Raw genomic sequence first — 25,999 nt, forward strand, 5'->3', positions numbered from 1 at the left:
GAATCTATAGTAATATCCTCTGTTTCATTCCTGATACATGCAATTTGTGTCTTCCCACTTTTTTCTTTGTCAATCTTATTGAAGAATTGTTAATTTCACTGATCTTTTCAAAGGACCAGCTGTTTTCTTGTTTTTGTTTTTTTTTAATCAAATTTATTGGGGTGACAATGGTTAGTAAAATTACATAGGTTTCAAGTGTATGATTCTATGTCATCTATATAGCTATCACCAGCTATTTTGTTTTATTAATTTACTCTGTTGTTTTCCTGTTTCAAATTTTATTGATTTCTGCTGTTCATTACTTTCTTCCTTCTGTTTACTTTGTTGTTTTATTTCCCTCTCTTTTTTCTAGTTTCTTCAAGTAGGAATTTAGATTTTTCATTTGAGTTTCTCTTCTAATATAACCATCTAATGCTATAAGTTTCCCTCTCAGCACTGCTTTAGTTGTGTTTTACAAATTCTAATAGGCTGCATTTTTATTCTCATTCAGTTCACTGTATTTCTTTATTTACATTGAAACTTCCTCTTGACTCATGGATTATTTGAAAGTGTGTTGTTTAGTTTCCAGCTGTTGAAATATTTTCCTATTATCTTTCTGTTATACTAGTTTGTTTTGTTATATTAGTTTGTTATATTAGTTTTGTTATATTAGTTTGTTATATTATCTTTTCTAGTTATATTAGTGCTGTTGTTTTCTAGTTAGTGGATGGAGAACATACTCTGTAGGTTTTTTTGTTTTTGTTTTTTTACTTTTAAAGTTAATATAGCCTTCTGTAATTGTGGACTTGTCTGTTTCTCCTTTTAGTCTTGTCAATTTTTGCTTTATGCATTTTGAAGCTTGTTATTAGGCTCGTACAAATTTTGGATTGTCGTGTATTCCAGGAGGACTAATCCTGTTATCATTATGACTCACTGCACTTATTTCTAGTAACGACTACTGCCTTAAAGCCTATGCTATAGCTATACCATCTTTCTTTTCTTAATTTTTCTTAGTACATATTTTTTATCCTCTTTCAATATTTCTGGACCCTTATGTTTAAAATGTATCTTTTGATAGGCACATAGTTAGGTTTTATTTTGTTTTCATATCCACTCAGACAATGTCTGTATTTTCATTGTAACAGTATGTTTACACTTATTGATACTGCAGATATAATTTGATTTAAATTTCTGTGTTACTCTCCATTTCTACTTATTCTACCTATTCTATATTTTTCCTTGCCTTTTTAAAGGTTATTAATCGAGCAGTTTGTGTGATTCATTTTTTGCCCTCTCTATACGTTTGTTATACATTCTTTTACTCAGTTAGTACCTTTAGTACTCAGGTAATAGCATACATTTTTGATTTATTGTAGTCCAAGATAAATTAGTACTTTTATCATTTCCTAAACAATGCATGGAACTTGAAACACTTTAACTACATTTAACCCCCACTATGTTTAGGCTATTTTTTCATTTTAAATCTGTATGTTTTGAACCTTACAATACACTGTAATTGTTCTATATGGTAACTACTCATTTATTTTAAGTATTTTTATTTTCTTTATTTCTTTATGAATATCTTTGATTCCATCTGGTATATTATTCCTTTTTCTATTTATAACTTCCTGTGGTATTTCTTGTAATATGGCAAATCCTCTCAGTTTTAATTTGTTTTAAATTTTTTTTTATTTCATCTTTTTTTGTTTTTTTAAGTATATTTTCTTTGAGTGTGTAGTTCCCAGGGTTTTTTTTCCTTTTAACATTTTAAAGATATTCCATTATTACTATTTTCTAGATTTCAGTGTTTTCAACAAAATCTGTTGTAATACTCCTGCTAGTCCTTTCAAAATAATATATCCTTTTTTCTTTGACTGCTCTAAAAATTTTTTCTCTCTTTGGTTTTTACAGTTTTACTATGGGGTGTGTATATGTGTGTATGTGTCGTGTTTAAATTATGCTAGTATTTGTAGAGCTTCTTACATCTGTGGTGTAATGTCCATCAATTTTAGAAAATTCTCAGCTGATGTCTCTTCAAATATTTTTCTGTCCCATTTTCATTCTCTCTTTTCCTTCCGCGACTCCAACAACACAAAAATATTAGACCCTTTTGTACATGTTCCTTGCCCTCTGTTCTGTGCTTCTGTGTTTTTTCTCTGTGTTTCAGTTTGGTTATTTTTGAATGCCCTTTTAGTTTCATAATCTTGCCTTCTGCTCTGTCCAACCTTCTAATAAACCCCTCTGTTTAGCTCTTAATTTTAGTTACTGTAAGTTTGAGTGTCCATTTGTTTGTTTTACCCAGAGATTCTACTTCTCTGATGAAATTCTTCATCGTATCATCTTTCTTCTTGACTACGTTAATTACAGTTATTTTAAGAAGCATGTCTAATAATGTGAATATCTGTATTAACTATGGGTCGATTTGTATTGTTTAATTTTCCACTTGGTTTTCAAGCATTTGTTCCTATCTCCTTGTATGAGTTGATCAAATGCTAGACATACTGCTTGAAAACTTGTAGAAATAATCTCAGGCTGATGTTATCTTTCTCCGGAGAGGATTTGTTTTTGCTTTCTGACAGGCAATTAGGTAGGTCCGCATTGCCTTAATCCAGTCTTGGATTCAGATGTCTGGAAGCTGGGTTTCAGTGCTTTAGGTCTTTCTTGTTGAGGCCCATAGAGCAGCAGTCATTGTCATGCTCTTGAGTGTTGGTGTCATGAGCTTTACATCAGTAACATTTCTAAAGGCTACTTCTCACTACTCTGCTGTCACTGAGAAACCCTGTGGGCCATTGTCACCATTTCAGTGATCATCTTCAGCAGGTGGGAAGGCAGGATTGTTTCCTTCTCTCATAGCTCATGTCTCAGTGTTCTTCCATCATAAATAACTAATCTGGTGGTGCTCAACTTCAGTCTTTTCTCTCATTGCCTGTTTTCTGCCATAGTTTCCATCACTGCAGCTTTGTTCCAGTCTTTTTCTCCTGGCAGGGAGGCTAGTGGTGGTGAAAGCTGGGAAGTATCTTATGAATTGGTTTATCTGGGCACTTATGAGAGTGAAGACTAAGAAATGCCAAGAAAGAGAGACAGAACTAGATCTAAACATTATAGAAATTCAGCATATTATAGTACCAAAAGGCTTAGGCATGCTTAATTTCAGTTTAAAAGTCTCAAGAACAAAGAACAGAGGCTTAGTGGTTGCCTCTGTTAATCAGTCTGCAAAGTGTCTCCCATTGGACCAAAAGTTATGCCATATCACAGATCGCAATGTAGTGAAGGTTCCCTATTTTCTTTAGCATCACATCTCAAAGTGCCCATTATTCTCAATCTGTCCAGGGACGTCTACCTCCTAGCTTCCAGAGATCTCACCCAATTCCCATCCCTTCACTCATTCTCAGAGCTCTGAGATTCCTTATTAATCTGATAAATGTATGATGCTGCAGTTAAAAGCCAACCTTTAATGGTCTGAGGTAATGGTTCTCAAACTTGAACTTGCTTCAAAATTATCTGGAGGGCTTGTTAAATTACAGATCTGGGCTCCATCCACAGAGTTTCAGACTTAGTAGTTCTGGGATGGGCCCTAAAATTTGCATGTTTAACAAGCTGCCGGGTGATGGTGATGCTGCTGGCCTGGATTCCAGACTGGGTGAATCATTAGTTTAGGGTGTCTTTCTTCTTTCAGCACCTTAACAATCACCATTAATTCCTGAACTCAAAGAAAAATGCTCAGGGGGCATTTCCCAAAGGGAAAATACAAAAATCAAAACGAAACTTTGTGGGTAACTGCCACATTTGCTTAATGAAACTGTACCTTTTTGTGGGCAAGACTTACCTTGGATATCTACATCCCAGTACTTAGCACATAGTAGGTACCCAGTGCATTTTTGTTAAATGAATTGAATCAGTGAAGAAATTACAGAATGGATTTATCAGTGGCTTTTATACATTATTCTTTGGAAAGCTCTCATGATTCCTTTCAGTCTGAAAGGCCTTCAAGGAGAATAAATTATTGTCATTCTCTTGGACTAGAGTTTCAGAAATTGCAGAGTCATGATATGCTTGTTTTTTAAGTACTTACTTGGATTAAAAACTGAATTGCTAACAGGATTACAAAATGTCAAGTTTGCTGAGACTCAAATTATTTATGTGCATGTTTGATTATAAGTTCTTTTGACAATCACTACATTTCTGTTTCTAATTATAGTCTTAATGTTTTAGTGTTTTTTGTTAACACGTGCATATGAATTCTCAGTCAAAACTAGCTTCAGTAATTTTTACAGGTATTATATAACTAAAACAAGGCTCATCACTACCGATGTATCACCTACGCTATGTGTCTAATGAATTCAGACGTGCTGTACCTCAATTCACATTATGATTTAGAAAATGGTCTGCTATTTTTCCCATTTTCACTCCCACAGTATTGGAAAACATTTTTAATGAACACTAACAATTTCTCATTCCAAGAGCATGGAGTTTTAGTAGATAATGCATTGTAATTTTTATTTGTGATTTTTTTCATTAATGTTTGTCATTGGAATCTCTGTATTTACATAAAAGAAATATGCCCAAGATTACCATAATTCTCTAAAATATAATGTGTATAACCTGGAAGTATACTACCACCAATCAAATCAATCATAGACGCATAGTCTAGTCCCTGCAGTTGGGAGCTTGTTTTGATGTGAGCCATCCATCCAGTCTCAGTTGTGACCCAGGCACTAGCTCACAGGTCAAAGCCTCCCACGTACTGTCATGAACCGACTTGAACAATTCTATGCTCAGTTTTTAGCTTAAACTTTGACCCTAACTGACACCTGTAAAACTGCAAGTGACTTCTTTGCAGTCTCTAATCAGAGTTCTAGTTAGAGAAGAAGTCATTTCAGCATCAGCTGACAATTATTTTTTTGCCCGGAATATTCTTCCCTGTCCCTTTGTTTGATTTGAACTGATTCACCTAATTGGGGTCAACCATCAAAAAAAAATGTGCTTCTAGATTTGCCATTTCTGAATGCCCAGTGTTGAAGACTATCTTGGGGATGACATTTCTTATTCTTCTTTAAACATAAAAGTTGGATAATTTGAACAGTGGACCCAAACTATCATTGTAAGTGTGCACTCCTTTAGGGGAACTCAACTGAGGTGAGTTCACCTTTGGGCACCCAGAGTAGCTGTGTCCTGTCCCGACACGGCCTTCGGGCCCTTCAAAAGGCAGCAGAGGATGTCAGTGATAACATTTCACTGCGCATTAATTTTTTTTAAACTTTCATTTAATTTTAAATGCTAATATGCATACGGTTAATTAAGAAGCCAAAATTGGCTATAAGCTCCGTGAGCTCTATGAACAGGGAGAGAGCGATCATTACGCTTCTGCTCATGGTTAGCTATTTGTGAACCAGCTGATAATGTGCAAAATTAAGATTTTGTAAGTGGCATTTTAAATGAATGGTTAATGGCTGAAGATTAATTAAACAGTCAGAGTTGCTAAAGAAAAGCTGTTAAAAATTATGTTTCTAGGCCAGTCACTTGAATACTGAACTGAAATCCTGATAGATTGTGGCCTTTCTGTTAACCAAGAGAGCATTTTAACGAAGCAAGCCTCCTGGAGGAGGGAAACCCACCCTCCTCACACACCATGTAGCCGGGCATGGCAGTAGCCTCAGGGACCTTCCTGTGGAGCAAAAGCTGCCACATAGCAAATGTACTAAAAAGTGTCTTGTTGAAGGCATGTTCACTAAAGCCTTCATCCCAGGTAACCAGGCATATTTTATCCTTCCTGCCTGCTGCAGAGTTCCGAATTAGAGTAGGCAGAACCCATGGGGTTCTTAAGAAGCTACTCTGTAATTCCATAAGAGAGACAAGGAATTGCATTGTGTTGTTTTCAACCTGTATGGATGCTTCCCTAAGTCTGAAACTGCTAGCCCTCTTCGTGGTGGAAACATGATTTTGTGCTTCTGGCTCACACAGGTTCCTTGGGGAAAGGTTTGCCTTGTGCATGGGAGGTGCTGTAAAAATATTTTTTTGAGTTCATTTGTTATAGCTCAACTCAATCAATATGGAGTAAATAATTGAATGAATGAGCTACCTAAAAGTTGGGTAGTAGACTATCAATGGCTCTTTGAAATGCCTTTCCATCCATCCAACTAAACGGCTCCTCTGCTCCTCTCCTGCACCAGGTACTAATGGGTGGTTATGCAATGACTGTGTCCCAGCCTCAGGGACCACAGAGGCAGGTGCAGGAGACTCAGGCATGTCAACAAGTAAATCACTGTCATGCTGAGTATAGTTAGAGAGGCCAAGGAGGGGCGTTAGGAACCTCAGGGTAAGGGTGGAGGACACTTAGGAATGTATTTTCCTATAAATTGCAAGGAAATGAACTCTACCAATAAAAAAAAATTAGCATTAAATATATATTTTTTTCTTTTTGAGTTCATTCAGTTCAGGCTTCTGCTTCCAGGCAGAAGATCCAAATCACACAGGCCAGACAGTTGTGTCTCTTGTTTAAAAGTTCCCTAGAAATGGAAAGCCTGCAGCCTCCCTCAGTATCCTGTTTCAGTGTTTAATCACCCTTCTAATCAAGAAGTTAATCCTCTTTCCTCTTCTCCAGCCTTCTTTGCGTTGGTGGAACCTGTAAAATACCCGTGAGACAACCCCTTAGCAGCCTTGAGAAGTTAATTAGCCAACACTGGGCTGCTCTAGGTTCCACAACATGCCTTGTAATGGTGAGGCTCTGTACCTGTACTGTAGTAATAGCATGATTTTGTTACATCTCTAGTAAGTCAAAATAGTTTTCCTCCTGGTCCAAAGAGAAGAAGAGCAATTTGATATTTAAGCGTGTTTTAAAGACGTTATTTTATTACATTTTAATCTACATATTTAGTTAAATACAACTGAAGTTTGCCCTAATGTCATAGAACTCAGAAACCAGATTGCTTTGATAAGAAATAAAATTCAGGATTGTCAATAATAATAGCCAACGCTAAATATGATTGCGAATTTATAATCGCTAGGCATTGTGCTAATTGCTTTGCCTGTATCATTTAATCCTCCTGACCACCTGACCAGGTAGTGCTACTACTATTCCCAAGGTACAAATGAGGAATCTGAGTTGTAGAGAGGGGCAGGAACTGACCCAGTGTAATCAGGGGTGCCTCAGGGTTTCTACCTAGTTAGCCTGAATCCACAGCCAACATACTTAAACTGTGCTATGTTGACTGTTGTATTCTTTTTTTAATTATTTTTCTTTCTCTAAAATTCTATTTCATTATCTGGACTCTTTTTTCCTTTGATGTGTATGAAGTCCAAATCTATAAACTTGCTTTGTGGAAAGTAATAGCACTCTGCTGAATAATAGTCCCCAGGTCAACGGCAGCTCTTGCTGCAATTACAGGCAGTTGAGTGGCAAGTGCATTCTACTTTAAGAAAGGCAGTAGCAGCTCACTTTAGAAAAAAATGATAATTCAGAGCTTTTCCATTCTGGTGAAAATCGAATGATGCAAAAGAAAAGAAAATAGGCACTTCTGGGACAAAACCTGCCGCCATTGAAGGAATGGGTTAAAAACTTGTGTGCAGATGCCAGAAACATCTGGGGAGCAGTGATGTCCAATAATTGCAGCTAAAAGCTGCATTAATTGACCAGTGATGGGTTGAAAGCTGCCTCCAACCAGGATCCCTCACACTCAGGTGCTCTTTTCATAAGAAGAGTGAGAGGCAGGAGGTCACCTTCCGTGGGGTTCTCCATACAGGAAGTAAGCAGCTGTGACAGAGAGGTATATTTCTACAAAGGAAAAGCATAGCTTTTCAAACCCCTGCATGCAGATCACCTGGGGAATCTTGTTAAAATGCATATTTTGATTCCTGAGGGCCAAGGTGGGTCCTGAGGTTCTGCTTTTCTGACCAGCTCCCTGGTGACACGCAACACTGCTGGTCCAGAGAACACACTGTGATTAGCACGGGTGTAGACTTAGAGGAAGGCAGTGCTTGATTGTTGCTAATTACAAAAATCATTTCAAAGAAATATGCAGCAAGTCTTCTATGCAGAAGTTAGAAACCTTCTGAAGTTGCATCTGTCATTTCTTCCTGTCATCAGTGAGACATGTGAGAAAGCTCATTCCTGTACAGGCCAGAATATTCTTGGAGATGCTCTGATTCTGTTTCCTGGAAGGGAGCGTGAGGCTTTCTTTTTGTCTTTTCTTTTTTGTAAATGCTGCTGGCTGCATCAGTGTCCCCGCTTTGACCTCTGGCTGCACTCAGAGAAATCTCTTGCACCTTAGCAACATGCTCTGTCTCCACAGTTGAATAGGCATACATTTAAATTTCTTTTCTCAGGCGCTATTACAAACCTGCCAAGAGAAGTTTTAGCAATACAAATAAGTAATCCATTTTCCCAGCACATCCCATTCAATTAAAAGTCTGATTGGGTCTGTGTATTCCATCATTTCATTCAAAGCCAATTATACTAAACTTACCTAATATTTGTGGCTTGGTATCATTTTGACTAAATACTGTCTATCTTAAATAAATACTAACTTCTGTGATAAAGGATATTATCCTCATTGATTTGCATTCTACACAAGCACATAGGTCCTAGAGTATGTCTTTTCTTGATATTTTTGTTTGAATACCAATATTTTAGATTAAAACTTTTGTTCCTTTTCTTGAGTAACAATAAAACATGTTGAAAACACTAGAACCATTTGTAACTTCAGGAAAACAAGAATTTCTGTGGGGCTTAGGCTGTATAACAGTATATTTATGAATTATGTGAAATGCCACTGAATAACAACAAATAGATGGAAAGATTTTTCTCAATTAATGAGACTTTCTTCTCTACGTGGGAAACAGTGAAAATCAAGAACAGAACCATTAGGCCCAGCGTGTTGTCAGGACTGTTTGACTTTAGTTTAGAACAGCTCTGTCCGAAAGAAATACTATGTAAACCACATATGGAATTTTTAATTTTTTGGTAGCCTCATTTAAAACCATACAATTCATTTTATATTTTATTTAACTTAATATATGCAAAATATAATTTCAACATGCATCCAAACAGCTACTGCAGACCTATTTTACTTTTTTTTTTTTCACACTAAGTCTTCACAATCTGGTGTGTATTTTACACCTTGCAGCACGTCTCAGCTTGAACTGTCTACATTTCAAGTGCTCAGTGGCCACATGTGGCTGGTGGCCGCCATGTTGGACAGAACCATAATCCATTCAACATACGTAGAATGGTGGCTGATGCTTCAGTTTGAAATTTTTCAGATACGAGAGTCCAGGGTAAAGGAGGACGCTCTCATTTTAGGGTATCTACCATGGCAGGAAACGTTTCCTGAGGTTAAACCACAAACTGCTGCTAGAAAAGCATTATTGTTCCTTCTCTCACAGAGTTTACATGCTAGGGTAAGAAAAAGACATGTAAACAGCCCACTCCCACTCCCAGGGAACAGACATGTCAGCTCTATGTTTTCCATCTCTAGAGAGACGCACCCCACCCTAGGTGCCAGCTGCTGCCCGGTGAGGTAACCTCAGCAGGGGCTGAGCTAGACAAAGTGCAGGTTGAATTGCATGGCAGATCTGTCCTTGCTTTGCCTGGAAGGAAGACAAAACCAGTGACCTCGCTTGCCTTAAAAGGCTTCTACCTTTGACAGGAGAATGAAGCCTGGTCTTCATGTAGGGAGTGCGTGTAGTCCCCCATGTAAAGTTTGTCAACAACTAACTCAGGCATATGTGTGACTAATTACGGAAGTTTAACACCAATGTGATTCTCACTTAACTATAAATCCTTCCCTCCTTACCAGTAGGTATTCATTCTAGACGGGAATAGTGAGTGAAAGGCAGTGACTTAGACCAAAACCTTCTCTTTCCCTGGGTTACACTCTTATTCTCAGTAAACTGATCGTCCTCTCAAGATGTCATGTCTCTAGAAGTTTCTGTAACAACAGACTTGGTCCTCACCTTATTAATACCCATTTATGATTACGAGCCTTTCTTGCTGTTATTTTGTGCCTGTGACACCTCAGTGTAGAGACCCGTTATCCACCTGGCTGCTCAAGCCAGAAATCTGGGAGTCCCTCTCGAGGCTTCCAGCTCCCTTAGCCACACACCCAGACTCCTCCCCAGGAAGGTCCAGGAGAATGGGTAGCTTTGGTTTTCATGTCTGTGCACTGCATTTCCCCAACAAGGAAATGTTGGGTCTAACATTTCTCAAACACTTCTTTTGGTCCATTGTGCTTTCCCTTTGGTGGGTTGCATTAATCTGGATGAGGCTTACTTCGGGGTACTGCAGTAACTGTATTAGGGAACGTTGCCCTGTGTTCCCTGTATGCATTGTCTTTTACAAATGCCTCTCAAAATAAAGCTCTCCACTCAGCTCTCTTCTTGCTAAAGTTCTCCCCATCCTCCCAGTTTTCTAACGACCCCAACCCTAGCTGCATCACCCAAGACCATTGCTCCAACTGACCACAGTACCATTTTTCCCTGTGACTGTTTTTTTGTTTTTTGTTTTTCTGGGTTAAGCCCTATGTATTATTCAGGATTTTTATCCCAGACCTTCCACCCCTCAGTGATTCTCCCAAAGCTTCCTTGTAGACCTCTACCACAGAACGTTCACACACTGAAATTAACTGGTACGTCTTTGTTTCCGCTGTGACATCTTCACTTAGGTATATATTATATTTTATTTCCAGTCTCAACACAATTCCTGCGGCATCTAGTGCTCAATTACTATGTAGTGAATGAATGAATGAATCAATGAATGAATGAATGAATGAAAGAATGAATGAATCCAAGTGGCTCCACTCTTAGCTGCATGACTTCAAGATCATACAGCTTTCTGGTCACACTCTTGGACGGGCCAGCCTCCCCGGGTAATTGACTCGCTTGGCCTCCTGGTTGTGTCCCTCTGGTTGTGTCATCCATGTGATCTGCTCTGATTCTTGGGTTTCAGTGACCCTGCTGGTTTCTCCTGGTCCTCGGCTCTCACCATTCGGGTGACTTATCCTATTCCTGTTCTGTCAGGAAATGCCTCCTCACCAAGTACCGCTAGATGACAGACTTCCCCAGATACAATAGGTCCCTGTTTGCTCCATCTAGTCTCTGCTTCAAAAGCTTTCTAAGGGCACATGGTAGTATTTACTATTCAGAAGCTACCGTCAGCTTGATCTGGCTGCTACACCAAGAGAAAAGGCTCTTCTTGGCAATTACATTTTGTAAATCTCTTTCCCATAGCTAATATTTGTCACTGACTCCTGTTGATAACCTCTAGTCACCTCTGTTACATTCCAGAGAATTTTGCTTGAAATGAGCATTGAATTTATTGCCTTCTAGTTTTTCTAGCATTTGCTTTGGCTATTAAAAAACATTGGCTCTTATTTGCACACCTCCAGTATCTGGATACATCCATCTCCCATTGTGAATAATTTCTCAACAATACCACCTATGCTTCCAGGGGCACACCTTTCAGCTCTTGCGAAACCCTGGATATAATTTGTAAGTACCAGCAACCAGAATGCCTTTAAAGCATAAAGTGTTTTTTCTCTCTCCCTCCCATGGTCCTTTCTTTTCTGCCTCGCTTCTGCCTTGCATTGATGGAGATGTTAGAGGCATCACTTAATGTCTCTGTGCATCTTTCCTCATCTGTAAAGATGGGAGGGTGGGACTAAATGACCTCAACATTTCTCTCCAACTCCAAAATCATGTGGTTCTGCAATTCTTTAATGCAAGCAAAATAGGAGTTCAGGTTGCTCTGCCTCTTCTCTGGTGCTGTTATCATGTCAAAGCACATCCTCCCAGCAGGGGCCTATCCTTTCTGATTCCTCTTCAAAGTAGCTTTAAACGATTAAATAAAAAATAAATCTTTAATGTCATTATCATTTGTTCCACAAGGCCCCTTAGCTCCCTTCGAGATTCACGTCTCCCTGTGTCATAACTCTTTGTTCCCTCTTAACCACAGTGCCCATGGAGCCACTCTCGAGCTCCCTCTGCTCACCCCTGCAGGAATGCTTCACCCGGACGCTGGGTTTCAGGAATTAGAACATTAGTCTGAATCTCCCTAAACTCTCACATTGGAAATCTCTTTTGTCTGTCATCCAGGTGGGCCTGTCCTTGGATAGTGAGAACTTGAGTTATGATATTTGTAAAGAGATTTTGGCACTAAAATTTTACACACACACACACACACACACACAACAACAACAACAACAACATATTACATAGTTTGTGATTTTTTTTCCCCTTACACCAATTAAATATCAAAATTTGTAATTATGCTATTACAAACTGTTTTTACAGAAATATTCCTTTAAAAAGATAAAAGTGAATCTCTTTCATTCAATAACAATATCAAACCTTTATAGGAAGGGCAAGGACTCAGGAATAAAGGAATACAAGTGAGCCATTTAATATTTTCAGGATAATCCCCCCTCCCAGTTCAGTCCTCTGACCCAGAATCTATGGAAGACCTACCTATAAAGCTGATGAAGTTTCCAATAGATGTAGCGTGGCTTCTAGGAGTTTATAGGATCCTTTGTGGGACAAGGCAGGGGAGGTGATGTGTGGGTCTATATTAAATAGCACGAAAAATTGTATGGAATTTAAAATGGAATCATGGGAATTCTCTTAGCACCCTGGCCTACGATAGACAGGTAGGCATGAAAGTCGTCTTTAAAACAAAGTCTGTTGTGATTTTTCAAGCCCCAAAATGATGTGTATCAGACATCAGAAGGGAGAAAATTGACCCTTGTAGTCTGACATTTGACAAATTGCAAGTTTGAGTCCTTGCTCCGACCCTTTAATTCAGAGACTGAACGTGTTGTTCACAGTTTTGTCTTTGTAGGTGCATCCATGTTGATGTTTGTTGTTAAGGTGGGTTCCAAATATTAGGAGTGACCTGAAAAGTTTCGGGGTAAAGTTGCCCAGATACATCTGTGGCTCCATCAGTAGAAACATAGTTTATCATTTTACGTTCAGTTTTATGTAACCAGAGCTAGGTTTTCGAAGTGATATATCCATAACTCTTTTCCTACATACATGTTTTTCTTAAAGGCATTGGCTTAAAAAATAAAATGACATTATCAGTGAAAGCCTACTTTTATTTTCTGAGTTTATAAATAGTAACATATGAGACTTACTAGAAAATACCTTAATCATTAATTGAACAACACGATAACATCCAAGGTAGCCCACTGTATCGTCCATTTATGTTCCAAGTGAAATGAAACTCTATTTTGATCGAGACTGTCACAGATAATTTCTGCACATAAAATACATCTAGGGACAGCTTTCAAATGGAGTTGTCACTTTTTGTTTAGCCGGCAGGAGACTCTCCATTGTTGTCAAACCCTCTTTACAAAAGCATCACTAACCCAGTGATACACAGTCCTAGAGAAGAGGGGGTCGTCACTCCGCCTACTTGGAACAAAAAGAGTAAGTTTGGTCTCTGTCAGCACCTGGTGCCTCTGAGGGCTCTTTTGTTTAGCTGGGCTTCCCTCTAGCCAGCAATGCTTTTATAGTCTTGGAATTAGATTTCTTTCTCCTGTGCTGGTTTTAGAAAGGTGTAAATAGATTAATGCATATTGCTATTCACTGAAGGTAACACAGGATGTATAAACTGTATAATTTGAGTTGTCTACTCAACTTATGAATTCATGGAAAGTGAAGAAGAAACACTCAGCCTCTGGATTTACATACACACACACACACACACACACACTCACTTTCTCTTCAGTTCTTCTCAAAATTGATCTGGTTTTCTTAAGATTATAGCTAAGATGTTCACATTTTCAAGAATCAGTAAAATAATATAAGTTAAATTTTGTCCATTGTTAAAATAATGAAGTTTCATTTTTTAGAGTACTTAGGGGCCATTATATTGAGTTTATAATAATATTTTATATCCTATATGATATGTGATGATATAAAATATATATCATAATTTATACCGTAAAGGGGGACTCAAAAAATTCTGTTGCTGCCTGTGTTTGTCTCTCTTGAGACCTATTACATTCCCAAAGAATAATAATTCTCTATTCTTAAAACTTATTCCCAGAAGCAGATGCCAATTAGGGCAAAACAAGATGCTGAAAGTTGGTCTTCACAGCTCCCAGGTTCTGTAAAACACCATTTCAAACCTTGGGTAGTCATCAACCTTGAATATTTATATTCAGCCAAATAAAAAGAAGAATGAGCTCTAGACACGCCTTCCAGACCTAGGATTCTGTGATTCTCCGAAGGAAGAAGGGAGACAAATGAGAATATGGGAAGTTGCATACAGGAAAAGGATGGACAGACATGAGTAGAGAGATGGGCCGTCATCTGGATTAGAGGAGATGGCAACTGATGACCCAAAAAATAAAGAGAATGACCAAAAATGAAAGTTGAAGTGGCCATCACAGCCAGAACTTTGGCATTTTACGAATTCCAGCAACTCCTTAAGAAGCTCATAAACTAGAACTATGTGTTAGGAAATCTCCCATGATAGTTTTCCCACCATATAATTTCCATATTCTCTCACTGTAAGCATTTCCCATGATAATTTTCAACTGCCAGACCTCTCAAAACGCTCTTTTTCCCATTAATAAAAAGAGAACGGCTTCCGTAAATTTAGCATATTATGTATCATAATATTCTACCTTTCAAATCACAGGTTAATTTTTCATGAATCAGTTATGAAAAATACAAACAAACTTAAATTCTATTTATGATTCCGACGATCAGCAAAGTAATGCAATTCCGTGTGATGGTAGCTGTCACATCTTGTCTCAGCCCTGTAGTGTCTAAATGTTGGCTCTCTTAGTAAGCTCCATTAGAGTATTTTACAATACCAAATTGTTCGTACACTGTGGGTTTTCTGCTGCCTGACAGTCACACACACTTCACTCATTAATGTTGGTGATATCTTGCGTTGTTAGGAAGAGCCAAAATGAAATTCAGCAGTGGTGGCATGCACTAACTGAAATGCTTCTTTCTTCTACATTTCCCAATATACCATTCTGCATATATATTTTTAAATTTGCTATCCAGTCTGTCATCTTATGAGTGGGGAAGTATCCATTTCTTTGTTCAATTTAAATGATCCTTCCACTACCAAATTATATTTTCGTAAGCTGAATCTTCAATCTCTTATGTCCCCTGTGAAATGCTGTTTTGCTCTTTCTTTGTTAAATTTAAAGGAACTAATATTTATAGCTTTCCTTATGGGTTACTAAGCAATTTCACATACACATTCTCATTTCATCTTGACCACAACCTTTCTTCCCAATAAGGAAGAGAAAGAAGCTAAATCGGATAGAACAGAACTCTTTCCTAAACTACCCAATTAACAAATACCAAATTTCTACCCTAGTCTAGTTAGTTCTGGCTCCAATGCTATATATCTCCTTTTTACATTTTTGTGACTTAAAAATAGACTTTTCTAAGTTTGCTATAAATACTTTACATTAAATTGAGTGATGAAAAAGCTCAAGCAGAAAACAAAATCATATCACCAATTATCCCATAATCCAGAGCTGACCATCTTTAACATTTTAGAGTATTTCTTCCAGTATTTTTTCTGTGTCTATCACTGTATATAAAATTTGTGTGTTGTATAGTGCTCACACATTTATATATATGTAATATTTTTATGCATATGTGAATTTTGATATCTTGCCTTTTTACCATTGTATTGTGGCCTTTTTCTATGCCAAGTAATCTTTCCAAAACCACCACTTCCAATGATTATGTAAAATATCATTGTATAACTGTACATTAATATATGTAACCTTTTCCTTAATGCTACACATTGAGGGTGTTTCAAAGTGTTCAGTGTTATAAATTACTCTCTGATAAGAACCTTTGTGCATACATCTGGCTGTACAGCTTGAATAATTTTATTAAGATTTCTAGAAGGGAAATGAGCTTCTAGGGATTAAAACATATTGCCAACAATTTTCCAGAAAAATTGAAGCAAATACTAATGCTTCCACCAACAATGTGGGAGAGAACTCACTTCACCCCATACCTGACAACATTGAATATTATCTGTTTTTCTTCCTTTAATCTTTGTTGTTTTGATTAGTGAAAAATAGGACTTTACCACTTTACTTTGAACTTCTTAGTTCACCAGGAAGGTTAAACACTTTTATGGAAGTTCAAGCCTGTTCCAAATTACCATTAGAAGTCTTCATTTGCCTCAGCCCTGTTCCGTTACCAGGAGGAATAGTTATTTGAATCAACCTCCGTTTCCCCCCTCAAAAAATCTACTTGGATTTATCAAGATGTATTTGGATGCAGGTTTTTATACCCCTCTTGTCAAAAATGAATGATTATACACCTGTCTCTTTCCTGTACTGAACTAAGCCACATCTGTTTGGATCTTGTTTTAATCGATTCACCCTTACCCCTAACAGAACAGCATCCCCTCGAATAGGCAGCATTAGAAAAATAAGACCCTCACAGTAGATAGTGAAAGAAATGTCACATCAGGGTCTGGACATTGCTATGACAACCCAGGCTCTATCTATCACCACTCCCATCAGCATGTGTGGCAAAGGAAACCCCTTTGCAATGTTTAATCTGAGAATTTTAATATTAAACATGTATTTGACATTGAAAGCTCCCACCTTATTTGCTATTGTCAGGCTTAGTTGATCGACAGCTAAGTCAGTCTCTTTTTATAGTCCATTTCTGAGATGAAACTATAAATTTTGAAGCCGGGCTTCATCATTGCAGAGAGAAAAGCTTTTCCAGCCTATTGTTGAAATATCACATTTTATAGGATTTATGAGGTCCAGATTCAGGAAGATCATTTGCCAAGCACTTAAGGCTGGTTTTGCTGCCCTTTGCTTTTCTTCCCCCCTGCAAACATATATGGAGAAAAATCCATTAGAAAAGAAAAATTATAAAGAACTTACTTGATTTGATACAAATGTCAGCCTAAGAAAGAAAAAGTCCTAAGGATTTACTGTGAGAAGCCTTCGACCACATGAGGCTGCTCCTTGGTGATAGGCATACTGTTTGCTTCTGCAAATGAAGTGGCATCATATTTGTTTTGGTATTAAATGAATGCCTCTGATTCAGAGCTGCGTTTTGAATTTATGCGTATAATATGAATCCTCTCCAATATGCTTCCAAGATTCATTTTGAAATTCCATGATACGATGAGCTCTGTGGCTTGGTCATATTCCATTTAGCTTGTTTTATTGCTGTTAATTTTACACAGGAAAATAGATTCTCTGAAACTTGTGATCCCAGTAGCTGTCAAGTGGTCTAAAGGAAGAAAACCACCAGACAGTGTTCGATTTATTAAGCGCTCTAGAAGTGCAAAATTAATGCAGTTCTTTGTCTTTGAAAGATTCCGTGTCCACAAGCTGGATTTATCCTAATGGACAGCGGTAGGAGGAACAATCGTCAATTAGCTATCTCTTTAGCCAGATGACACGTTGGAATGCATGTAGGGTGAGCCACCAGTGCACCTAGGCAGACCTCCAATTTGTTCATTTTGACTGCAAATGACTTAATTTAACATTTTCCTAACAAATGCATTAGGTAGAATGGTGTTTCCTTTTTTACTTTTTTTTTTTTTAAGAATCACCCACAAAAAACCATGTTAAGTAGTCTTCTCACTCCATTTGTTTTCAATCACTCCCCTTAATGCATGAATTTCCGAGTAGCCTGTAAGCCTTCCAAGCACTAAACTACAGAATTGCATGTGAAATGGAAAGTTCTGGTGCTACATCTATCAGACCTCCGTTTGGTTTGAAAATATTTTACATGCACAGCAGGTTGTTCCTGTGCAGGGTCATCAGCCTGTGGTCTTTTGTCTTTTTCTTTGGCGTGAATGAATTTTGCATTATCCTCTCACTAGAATTCCAGAGAGCAAAAGACTTTGAAAGTAAAGCTTTGGTTTGGGGTGCCACATGAACCATTTTTATCTTCCTATCAGACTTAGTAATCATTTATCAAACTTATTAGCTGAAAAGTGCATCTCCTCATCGTGCCGTCTGTTTTTTGTTATTTCATGGTGACAGCATTAACATTTTTCCCTCAAAAATATTAGTAACCTTCACCTATGTATTCCGGTGATATAATCAAAATCTGTTGCTTGTTCATGGCAATAGTGTTTTCACATTTCTTTTTATTTGTGGATGGGTTCCAGGTTAGTTCTATGTGAAAATTCCCGTCAAACAAGATTTAGTAGCTATATGCCTGCACTTTTTTTTTTTTTCAATTGTAGGGTTTCAAGCCTTAACATGAAGCCCTAAGGTAGGAATTAGTCCTGAAACAGGAATTAGTCTGCAAACATTTGCTTTTATACTTTTATTCCATTTCCCCCTTTATACGACAAGGAATACGCTTCAGGTTATTACGTAATTAGTTATCTAAAATATTTTATGAGCAGATAAGCACCCCAACTCTGAGTCTGGCTTGTATGTTTTTACAGCTACTCTGTGAATATTCTGTTTGGTACAGAGTAGAGTAGGTGTATGGAAACATTACTGCTGAATTTTTCATAGATTCACTCCTTTTGCCGTTCGAGCTGCTGTTTCCCACAAAATTTGAGTCATACCTCAACTGTATGAATCCTCTTTTAATGTTCAGTTGCCCTGAAGTGTTCAGTTGTAGAATGTGTCTGAACGTCTCCAGTGAAGAAATTGAAGGCATTGGTTTTAACAAAAGCAATAAAATGGCTAGAGCTGAAAAGCATTCCAGAGGTAAACAGACATCTTCCCTTGATGTCCGACTCATGCTCAGTAAAAACACTTTTAAAAGCACAAGATTTTAGACTCTTTTGCTATTGTGTCTAGGGAGATCAGAGGAAGGAATTCAATTTTTATGTTCCCTAAGATTTCAGGATAGAACACTACAGTATAGGAAACAATATCCACCTTACCACCCTGAATTACCACTGTTGACTTATGAGTGTGTTCGCAAGGAGGTGAGTGTTCATGAAACAGGTGGAAAGGGAAATCATATGCATGGAAAGCTTTTTTAGTTTCTTTAAGAGAAGTTTCATAATTTTCTTCCTGAACCCTCACACAAAGGCCAGCACTTCATATGAGTGGATACACAGTAAATTCCTTTTGGCTGTCCATGACTGGTCTTCAGTACATAAATACCCCAACCCAGGACTAGACTTGGAGAGGGATGTAGAGCAAGGGGAGGATTTGTTTGGGAAGCCCCAATCCACCAAACCTCCCCCCGCCCCGCCACCCCGCCACCCCCTAGGTCACCACGGCCCTCAGGTTCTGCCACTTTCCCTCCTGACATCAAAACGTGTCCAAAAAGCAGTAACACACATACAAATAAATGATGTCTTACAGAGATAGACACCCAGCACCATCTGTTTTCACTGGAGGTCAAAGCCTTGGACTAAATTAAGGTTGAATTTCTGGCATCAGCCTGGAGGAAATGGGCAGGCACTAAAGGTTTTTCCGTTACCGTGAAATCACCTGCCTATGTTTCCTTCTTTCCTAGTCCCTAAGTCCCTTTGCTTGGTCCAACCAGTTTCTCCTGAAAATATTAATTGGAGCACTTCAGAAAGGGGGTTGTCGGATTGCAAATTAACCTAGAGCATTGGGTTGAGTGGGTTTCCATAGTTTTCTAAGTCTCCTGCTGGACTGACTTCAGAGACAGTGACTGTATCCCATTTCTAACATCATAGACCGTTGTCTTTCACTCAGAGCTGGACTTGACTTAACAACAAGGAGAATGCTTTTTATTTTATCGGATATGGAATGTAATATTTCCATTTGGCAGTTCTCCCTGTAGCCCTGCTCAAGATTTCAGCTACCTCGGCAGAGTGCTAGAAAGTGATATGCTTATTAGAAAACTTTATTAATCAGAGTAGAGTGCTATTTGGCAGTTAGATTCTAATGAGGATGAGGAGCTAAATTTAATTCAAAGCTAAAGGTCAGCAAATGGTGCCAGCCTACCTTCTCTAAAGTGTTAGCTCAGTTTCCGGATAGTTTCACCTGGAAGTGTACATGCTATATTTAGTATGAAATAGCAGAGAAAAGGTTTCCAATAACACGGTTTCAGCACACACATATTGCATGAGCAGTAATAAGGCAAGTGCATTGCTGCTTGGCTAGACAATTCTTACAGGAATGGATGGCACCAAGATGATATAGCAACTGCTGGCTGAAAACAGACCATGAAAACATGATACAATGGAGAGAACTTCAAAAATGTACAGAAATGTCTTTAAATAGTGAGCTACCTGTGCAGTACCTAGGAATGGCAGAGTAGCTTTGGACAAAACCATTAGGGGTGTGCTGGTAGTGTTCAGCTTATGAGCATAGGAAAGAGAAATACAAAAAGGAAAGCATTCTCCAGGTGATGGCCACTAAAGGTGTTAACCGAATGGTTTAGCCGTACACCTTGTCCCACGCCCATGCTCATACCCTTCCTCACCCTTACATAACACCACTGTTTTCTCCCTTCCCCTTCCCACTTCTCATTGCACACTTTCTTAAATCACTTGTTCTCAACTCCCACAAAAATGTGTTCATTGAATATATCCGAGGTGAGGGCACTGTACCAATCTCTCCAGAAGACACAAGAATGATTGAACTCCTCATATTGCTTAGTCACTCGTGGTTTGCGATTAAACAGAGGTTTAAACTGTATAAAACATATGAATGATTAAAGAGGAAGGTAATAAAAGTACAAAGTACAGTGGGGATTCCAAGGCAGAAAAGACTGCTTTCTGCCAGAAAAGTTTCATGGGTTACCCTGTGCTTGGAATAAAATGCTTCTGAATTCATCTGTTTCTTTCCATCTTCATGACCACCACTGAGGCCAGTCTACCGTCGTTTCTCACTTGTACTTCTGCAGTAACCTCTAGTCTGTCTTCCGCCAAAAAGTTGGCGTTGTCGTCTAAATATTTAAATATTTCTTCGTGGTTTGAAATCTTCTAACATGGACCCATTTCATCTGGAGTAAAATCCAGAGATCGTACCAGGTCTGGCAAAGCACGGGTAATCTCAGTCTTGCCTATCTATGTGGTCTCATCATTTACCACTCTATCCATCAGCATTAAGCTGCTGCCATAAGCACTTTCTTTCTTTTCTTTTAGTTCATTACACTCATTCCTTTCTTAGGGCTTGGGCTTTAACTGTTTTCTCTCTCTAGAATTCTCTTCATAGAAGATAATGGTTCTGGATGGTTCCTTCTTCTAGTTCAGATGGTTCCTTCTTAAGCGAGAGGGACATTTCGTGATTATTCAGTCTAAAGTAGCCACTGAGTCATTATCTTGTCATCATGTGTTTTAAGAATCTGGTGGCACTTACCACTGCTTGATATCTTTTTCCATTGGTGTTGTGGATTGTCTCACCCCCGACCACCACCACCACTAGAACATAAGGCCTTGAGGTTGTGTGTCTTATTCTCCCCCTATATTCTCAGGGCCTAGAACAGTTCTAGTGAATAGTAGCTGCTCTATATTTTTTTCTAAATGAATGTAAGAATCTTGAAGGATTTCACGGGTAGAGAGTCATTCCTTTAGTTAATGTGCCAGACCTGACACTGGAAAGACAGCTATGAACAGGACATACAAGGTCCCTGCTCTCACACATCTTTTATTCTTGGGGAGGCAGGCAGACAGAGATAAGGGAACAAATAAATAATAAAGATGTGTTCATAGAGTGATCAGTACTACAAAGGAAACAAGGCAGGCTGACTGGGTAGGGAGTGACGTGGCCAGAGAAGGCTCCCTGACAAGGGACAGCATGCCTTCAAACACGTGATCCAGAGTGCATCAGGCAGAATGAACAGCAATTACAGACTCCTGAGGCTGTGACAAGCGTGGGCTGTCCAAGGAATGGAGGTAAAATAAGGAAGAAGCTGCTGAGCCCAGTAGAGAATGGTCAGTGATGAGGCGAGAGGGAAGCACGGCCCAGTTCAATGAACAGAGACCATGTGGACCGTGGGGAGTAACGTGAGAATTCATCTACATGTAACCGACAAGGCAGTGGATGTTTTTAAAGTAAAGATTGACATCATCTTAATTACATTGTTTAAAAACGAGGGGAAAGAATTACCCCTAGAAGAGGTTGTATGGACAAGGGCATGGCAGGGGTGAATGAAAGCTGCGGGTAAGTTTAGGGAACAATAGAAGTATCACTGCAGACTAGACTGTAAGTGGGTTTGGAGGGGTAGGCAATGGAAAGAGAGCAAAGAGGTTTCTAGAGCAGGAATATTATGTGGGCGGAGCTTTGGCTAATCCAGCAACAGATTAGAATGGAGTCAGGGTGGAAAGGCTAGTTGCCAAACTGTTACCATGGTCCAAGCAATGAGTGTATGAAGTAGGCTTGTGGAAGAAGGAACACATGGGAGTGCACAGTGCCAGAGGCAATTGATTACAACCGACTGGATGTAGACGATATGGAGAAAAAGAAGCCAACAATAAAATAAGATAATATTGACAGCAACAGTAGCAGCTTGTTTATTAAATCCTTAATTATGTGTCAGGCTCTATCCTAACTACTTTAAATGTAATAGCTCATTTAATTCTCAAAACAACCCGCTGAGGTTTTACTATCATTATCTTCATGTCACAGATACAAAAATTACCTAACTTCCCCAAAGGGAGAACCAGAGTCGACCCTGAGCAGTCTGGCTCCAGAGCCTGTGCACTGAATGAGCGTAAAGAAGGAATTAAACAACCAGGAAGATAGGAGGGAAAGTAGATTTTAGGGGAGAGGGGCAGAGATTGTTTCTGGACAAGCCGAGTAGATGTTGGTACATTTCAGGTGCAAATGAGAAGCAAGTCCTGAGTGTGGTCCTTGGAGCTCCATCCACTCTCACAGGTAGAGATGGATGTCTTCATGTAGGTAGGCGGTGTTGAGGACGTGCCCCATAGGAGGCTCTCCAGGGATCACCTGTGGAATGGATGGATAAGTAAATAAGTGAACGTGAGAAGGAATATGATAACCAAGGCCCTCGGAGTAAACAGTATCCACAAGAGTGAAAACATAGCAGAGAAGCTGTTAGAGAATCTTAGAGAAGGCCTGTGTTTAGAGAACAACAGTGGGAGGGGCATTGAGGGAAAGAGACAGTGAGATTGAAGAAGGAGGAAGGAGACAAAGGAGAGAGATTTGCAAGGAGGTTCCTGTCCAATATCCAGTCCTGCAGAGAGGTGAGAGTTTGGGTGAGCCTTGCTGGAGCAGTCTCAGCAGGGGTGAAGGTACAAACCAGATTGTCAGCCGCCCCAAAGAGAGGATGGCAGGTGACAAAAGCAAACAATGGACGATGCTTTTTGAAAGTTTGATGAAAAGGGGGAAAGAGAGAGAGAGGAGGCAACAGCTTGAGGGAGGAGTCAGGGCTGCTGGACAGTGACACAGTTCACAAAGGTCTTTGAATTGCCCCAGAGGGAAGAGAATGAGAACAGTGTTAGGGGCCTCTGCAGGTGTGTGTGAGTCTGTACCTGCACTGACAGGAGCAGTGGGGTCTGATCTGCATAACAGCAGGGTTACATCAAGCCTTACACACTAGTTGATCCAGGGCCATGCCCTGGCAGAAAACCCCCAGGCTGGGTACGTGGTATAATAGCTATTTGGATTAATTTGGTCACACCCTCATTTAGAGGAGCGTCGAAAGTACTGACGTCATCGTGCTGCTGATTTTATAGAGAAGCCAAATTTATTTCCCCACTGACAAGAGATTGTGGCACTGGGCAGCTTTGTAAAAAAAAAGGGGGGAGGGGGAGGTACCTCCACCTCCTTCTTCAGACTTCCCTGCACTTACATCTGTCTTCCCAGCTGTGAACTGCTGAATTCCAGGGTACAAAACCAAGGGAGACAAATGGGAGGGGCATACAAATAATGATTACATGCCACTTAAATATAAATCTCGGTTTATTGTGTGTGCGTGCGCACATGCCTTCAAATTCAAGTGGGTGCCTCTCTCTCCCTTTCAATATCTGTAAACCTTGATGTTCTTAAGCATATGTTTTAATAAATATTTTGTTTGCTGTATTCCCATTAATATTCATAGGGAATGGAGCACTTTGGGTTTTGTGATTTCTAATAAACATTGATGGTGTTACTAGTTTATACTGAGCATTCAGTATGCTCCATCAAAATGGCAGCTCTAATTAGGTTCCTTGAATTAGCTAATGGATTTTGAGAAAGATCGCTTAGAAAGCTCTTACAGCTGTCCAAGATATCCCTGCCATGGCAGAAAGACAAAAGGCCCCTGGAAGCTACAGACTTCAGAGCTTTAGAAATGCAGCTGACAGTTAAAAAGATAAATTACATTCATATTTTTCCAGTGAAAGTCCTAATACTGAATTAATGTTATTCCTGTAGTGAGCCTCCATTAAGAAGCTCATTTTATTATAAGGATGCATTTTGACCATTAGCTCTTTTCTTTGGCTCCTCCTCCCTCCCCAGTCTACTTTTCCTCCCTCCAATTCCCCAGATATTTTGGATACAGTATTAAAAAGCTTCTTTGAAGAAGAGGAAATAATGCCCGCCCTCCCCCCGCCCTTTTTTGGTAGGTTATAAATTTAGAAGCTTTCTTAAATATACAGTAAGCATTCGGTTTAAAAATGTAAAAGCAATATATAAAGAAATAATAGAGTGATTGAATGGAAGCTTTGTGGCTTATAGTCTATGTAGGACTTGAGAGGGGAACAGGCTTCTAACTAGTGGGCCTGTTTACACTTGGATAAAAAACGATTTTGTAGAATAGAAACTATTTCGAAGACAACGTAATACCACCTTTTTTCATCTTAATATGGAATGCCATTTGACATGTTCTTCCCTTTCCTTCCTAAAAACCAGTTTCCTTAGCAAATGATGAACTGACGACATCTGAATGACTATATTTAATATATCTGTAAATAGGGAGAAAAAAATAGTTGTTAGTGGGATGAATAGTAATTAAGTTCATGACAAAGCAGAATTCAGGAAACAAATACTGTCACCCACAAGCTCCTTTTAGCTGGATATGTTAGTATTCATTAATCCTCTGTGCTCCCCATAACACTTTGTTTTGGTTTATCCACTGAAAAACTAATACCTGTTACTTTTTACTATGAAAAGTTACATTTATCTAGGAATAAGGTATATCCTTGAGGGGAATGTTCCCTGGGTCGTTAACTCTCAACCATCTAAATTCTGTTTTTCCCCATTTGAGTCTTTAGCTCCTGTGTTTTTCTAAGTCCAGCCTGCCTTTTGGCCGTTTTTCTGCTCATTAGTATTTTAACCAAACGAGGGGCTGGACAGGGAAAAGAATGTGAAACTTAAATCAATTAATTGAGGGATTGTTTACAGCTCTGGGAAAACACTTGTTGGGAAAGAAAGTAAAGTTGTTGGTTTAAATGAGAGTTTTCAAAATCATCTATAGCAACTATTTTTCATGCTCTTCCAAACCTTCTATTTCTACAGATAATGGAGAGCTGACTAAAAAATGTTGTTGCTAATAAAGCTGTTGGAACTAGGGAAGAAATAAGAAAGAAGAGTGTTGATGCCACGTGTAGATTACAGGCCAGACAGCTGCTTTGCCTCAGTGTGATATAAATAAAACAGAAAAGCATTGTTATATGAAGGGCCAAAAAAAACAAGATACTCAATTTTCTCAATTATTCCCCACACGTGACTTCACCCTGATGGATCAAAGGCATAATTGACATCATGTTTATTGAAAAAACTAGCAACTGTCACACTGTTGAGGGGCTACTGAAAACTGAAGGAAGGCATGTTTTTTATTCATTTTCACTGTGGGTTATTTATAGAGTTCAATTGTCGATAGGCTAGTGCCTAATTTTCCTTCTTTTTTGATAGTCAGGGACTCATTCACTTTTCAGAGCACGAAGACAGCCACAAATTGCTCCATGGCAGATACTCAGGCCCTACCATTACCTCGCCTGAATGGAGCAATGGCTATTTATTAATTAAGATTCCGTGACTACTTTCCCTTAAAGTGCCAGTGAAAATAAAAGTCTTTGTCAGCCCATAATGGGTTGGTTTCATTTGCTTTGTTTTGTTTTTTTAACTTTTTGCCCCCTGATTTGAAAGCCAGTGCCCTGTTCGTAATGGGG

The 25,999-nt window shown here is 38.9% G+C and overlaps 1 protein-coding gene across 2 annotated transcripts in view; it reads left to right on the plus strand.

The window, feature by feature from the left end:
- Nucleotides 1-25,999, plus strand: part of PARD3B (par-3 family cell polarity regulator beta) — a 946,787-nt gene that overhangs the window by 813,771 nt on the left and 107,017 nt on the right. The gene's annotated exons all lie outside the window — the stretch shown is intronic.

The sequence above is a fragment of the Rhinolophus sinicus genome, linkage group LG01 (assembly GCF_036562045.2).
Source record: "Rhinolophus sinicus isolate RSC01 linkage group LG01, ASM3656204v1, whole genome shotgun sequence".
Lineage (NCBI taxonomy): Eukaryota > Metazoa > Chordata > Mammalia > Chiroptera > Rhinolophidae > Rhinolophus > Rhinolophus sinicus.